A 4,313-nucleotide genomic window follows, 5' to 3' on the forward strand; every position below is an offset into this window, starting at 1 on the left:
CCAGCACTGAGTTTTCCCTTCCCTGTGCCTGTGGTGGGCCAGCAGGGAGCAATCCTGCATTGAGCCACCCACCTCCCTGCGCCCAACCATCTGCCAGGCTGCGAATGCCTCCCTCGGGGTGCCTTATGTCCGGCCTGACCCCCTTCCCAGAGCACACTCACTAGCCTGGGGGTAACGTAGCTGCCACCACCCCAAGAATGGACTCACTCTTGGCCCTGTGTCCTTGGGGAAACACAGGCCTAATGTGCTATGGGTACTCGACCCAGTACAGGCACTTGGGGCACTTCCCCAAGTCCAGGGGCAAAAGTACAGTCTCCCTTAGTCTGCAGACCTAAGGAGTCTCTTAGGCATAATTTAGACCCACCCCTCAAGAAGTCTCCCACACCAGTCACAAAGGAGGACTTTAGTGATTACAGGGCTAGGGTGAAAATAGGGTACAAGATTGAGCAATATCCTAGAAATCCTAAAGAGGAAACAGTGTGGCTGAAGGTAGCCTTTTGATTACGCATCTGTGTTACTGCCAGCTAGATATCTAATCAGATCTCGAGTAGCTTAGTCATAAGCATCTTCTAGAGGCTGGTGAAGTTTCCCCTCTGGAGGCAGGCGGTTTCCAGCTCGTGAGTTTTGGGGTGAGAAAGAGCCAATATCAAATGGTAAGGCCTTCTCTCTGTGTCCCCCGCATGGCTGCTGCCCCCTCCTCCAGGGCAGTCCTAACTTATATAGCCCCTGTGACCTCATTCACCTGGTCCGGTGGAGGTCAGCTCCAGTTGGCTGTCCGCCAACCAATTTGAAATACATCACCAGTTACCGGACAGATTCCAACCCACCAAGTACAAACCCCTCACCCAGGTAGCTGGTGCCAGTCACGTAGGCAGAGGGAGCAGGTTTCCCCCCTCCCTCAGGAATGCAGGCAGCTCAAGTTACCTAAAGAAACAGGCTGAGCTATGAATCCTCAGTGATGGCCCATCTTGATCTCATTGTCACAGGGCAGAGAATTTGGGGAGCAAGCAAGGTGGCTTTCTGCCACAGTGCCCACTACCACAACCTTCTCTGCCCCATTGTTCCCCTGCCACCCCGGCCCCTTCTTTTCATGCTGGTCTCCAGTGACTGCACAAGGGCATGGGATGCAGGCGAGAAATGGTCCACGGCGGTGCCGACAAGCTAGAAGCATCTGGAAATCAGTCTGCTCTCTCCTGAAGGAGGTGACTCTGCTCACGGCCCAGTTGGATCCTGAGATACTTCCTCTGCCAACAGCAATGAGGGATGCTGCAAAGCAGCAACTGCTGGAGTCCTGCATCTGCACATCTGCAAAGCAATGTGGATTGGAAAGAGAGGAACCTGGTTTCACACCTCTTCTCTGATGTTTCTTGCCACTTGGCCCCATCTAGCAGAGAAGCAGGAGAAGCAGAAAGAATCAGAAAACTAACTGCAGGCATGGTCACTGAGCCTGAGCCAGGAGTAGCAGGTCTTGAGATGAGCATGTTAAATTGTAGATATTTTAAATGAGGGAAGCTACAGGGAAGGAAGGGCTTCTCTGGATCTACAGCTTCTGTGTAATCAACTTCACTGACAGCATCTTCACCATCAAATGGAAAATTGGGACATAAAAGTTAGGAGTAAAACTCTTCCCGAAACCTTAACCTACCTGCTAAAAGCCTGGCCACATAGGAAGGTCTCCTGGAAGGCATCCAGGGTTGGGCTGAGATGGGTCACAAGGGGGAGGGCGTCCCAGGGCAGAGTAACCCAGCTCTGTCAAACCTCCAGCACAGATTAGCCTGCTAGGAGGTTGTTCTTGGCTGACTTTTAGGATCCTGATGATGCATAACGAGGAGACGATGCCTTTAGTTATAGAACCATTGAATCATAGAACATGAGGGCTGGAGGGGGCCTCAGGAGTCACATCTAGTCCAACCTCTTGCTCCTATCACGACTGTCACGGGGCAGGGCCACGGGGGTGGCTGTGATCCCCCTTGCGCCCCTTACCGTGTCACATGGGCGACCTAGCATCCTCTTGTCTCGCCCGCCACATCTTTGCTGTTATGGTTCTGTAATGGAGGCTGCCTACGATTCCCTTGTCCACAGTAAATATGTTGGGACTATTCCCCGTCTCTTATAGGGTGACTCGGTGCACCCCAGCCTTAAGGGCTATGCGTGCCTCCAAACCTCCCCTTCAGCACGCCCCAAGCCTTGCAGCTGTTCCCGGACGTTATTAAGTCCTCGCTCTTCGTCACCCCTCTCTGGTGCCCCTGGGCTCACCACGCCCTGGTGCCCCTCTCTGGCACCCCCGGGCCTGTCACCCACCTGGCGCCCACTCTCTGGCGCTCCTGGGTTTGTTGCACACCTGGAGCCCCTTCACTGGTGCCCCTGGGCTGGTCGTGTAACCTGCTCCCCTTCTACCGGTGCCTTTGGACTTGTGCTGTAACCTATGCCCCTTTACCGGCGCTCCTGGGCCTGTCACACAACCTGCGCCCCTTCTGACCCTCTGGAGTCCCCGCCCTCTCAGGGCCTCTCGCGCTCATGCCACGCCTCTCGCGCCCGTACCACGCTTCTCGCATCCGTTGCTCCTCTGGGGCCTCTGCCGCACCTCTCGTCCTCGTCCCCCCCCCCCGGGGCCTCTGCCGCAGCTTTCGCGCTCGTTGCCCCTCCCCCGGGGCCTCTGCCGTGCCTCTTGCACTTGGGGCTCAGGTGGCCCGCAGCCGTGCCTGGCCCCTTGACCCTTTCCTGGGTCGTTTGCCCGCACTGGACAAAATATTGCCCTCACGGGCCTATATCGCACCTCCCGCGCTTCCTCGCCCATCTGGGCCTATATCACGCCTCTCGCGCTGCTCGTGCCCATACCATGCTTCTCGCACTGCTCGCGCTCCTCACGCTCGGGGCTCAGGTGGCTCGTAGCCATGCCTGGCCCCCTGACCCTACCTCCAGGTCGTGCGCCCCACCAGGCAACCGCCCTCGCGGGCTGGGGTCCCAACCCCACACTCACCGGACACCTCTCTGGCACTCTAAAATGCTGTGCCCACTGTGGCACTGCTCACTGTGCCCGCTGGGCACCGGGAACCTCCAAGCTACTGGGGAGCCCCCGTGAGGCCTCCTCATGCCCCTACAGCCTCACCCGGTCCTCCGGTATTAAACAATAACAAAACCATGAGCCAAGCAGCTGCAACACAAACCAGAAGCCTACCAGCTTATAACACAAAGCTTGCACTCACTAGGCTCTTCACCATGTTCCTCTTAGGGTTCTCTCTACCCCTGCATCATTGCAGCCGGTCTGCATGGTCAGGCAGCAACCATGCACTCGGCCTGCTCAGCTCTCCCGCAGAGCCCGAGCCCGAGCCCCTGCCCCTGCCCCTGCCCCTGCCCCTGCCCGAGCCCCTGCCCCTGCCCGAGCCCTGCCCCTGCCCGAGCCCGAGCCCCTGCCCCTGCCCCTGCCTCCCAGGCTCTGGTCTGGGCTGTTTATAAAGGTCTGGCCCTGCCCCCTTTTTGGCCATGTGACCTGCCTGGTTGCCCCAGCAACCGGCACCTGAGCTGCCCTGGTGATTGGCAGCTGCTTACTCCTATTCTAGGAACAGGGCACCTAAGTGTCCCTGTGACAACGACCATCCCAAACTAGCTCATCTTAGCCAAGGCTTTGTCTAGCTGGGTCTTCAAGGCTTCCAAGGATGGAGTTGCAGAAGCTCCCTGGGTAACCTGGTCAGTGCTTCACCACCCTCCTAGTGAGGAGCCTGTAGGCTCAGTGGAGCTGGGCTTGCTCCAATCAGAGGGTTGCAGGGCATCCCACAGGCCCATCCTGTTTGTGCCGTAGAGAAGAGGTTTAGGAGCCTGCCCTGGTTTCTGCTGCTACAAGTTCATTCTGTTACTGCTAACACTGGAGCTGATTTTGCACTTGATGGTGACTGTGTTTCCTAGGGACACTGCCAGGGACTCTGGAGTCTGAGTGATAACAATGTCCCCGGTCGTGTCTGCAATAATCAGAATGATAAAGCATCACACATATCAAGTCAACTGAGGATCAGAAAAGCAAAATATCACTGCCATTTTTTCAAACTCTTACACTGCTTTCAGATACCTGAGTGAAAATTAAACAGAACGCCCCCTCCATGAACTTAAGAAACATCCTATGACAAATAATTCTCTGCCTTCCATTTTAAACATCCTGAATGACCCTGGGATGTTAAACCCATAATCCTGACTGCCCATGTGCCAAGTTAATAATTTCTCAATCTTACTGGCAAATCAAGAGTTAGAGATGCTCCCTCCCCTGCTGCTGCCCTTACCCCGCACCCAGAGCCCGAGGAGCCCGAGGAGCTGAGTCTGCC

The 4,313-nt window shown here is 56.2% G+C and overlaps 1 long non-coding RNA gene across 1 annotated transcript; it reads right to left on the reverse strand.

Moving 5' to 3' along the window:
• Nucleotides 1-431: 431 nt before the first annotated feature.
• Nucleotides 432-3,322, reverse strand: LOC149869799 (uncharacterized). The gene is made up of 3 exons (XR_016440408.1): nucleotides 3,207-3,322; nucleotides 1,646-1,811; nucleotides 432-1,384 (listed from the first exon to the last, which is right to left on the reverse strand). It is a non-coding gene; the product is annotated as an uncharacterized LOC149869799 (long non-coding RNA).
• Nucleotides 3,323-4,313: the final 991 nt, after the last annotated feature.

Source organism: Crocodylus siamensis, chromosome 2 (genome assembly GCF_052110815.1).
Source record: "Crocodylus siamensis isolate JL-2025a chromosome 2, ASM5211081v1, whole genome shotgun sequence".
Taxonomy (NCBI): domain Eukaryota; kingdom Metazoa; phylum Chordata; order Crocodylia; family Crocodylidae; genus Crocodylus; species Crocodylus siamensis.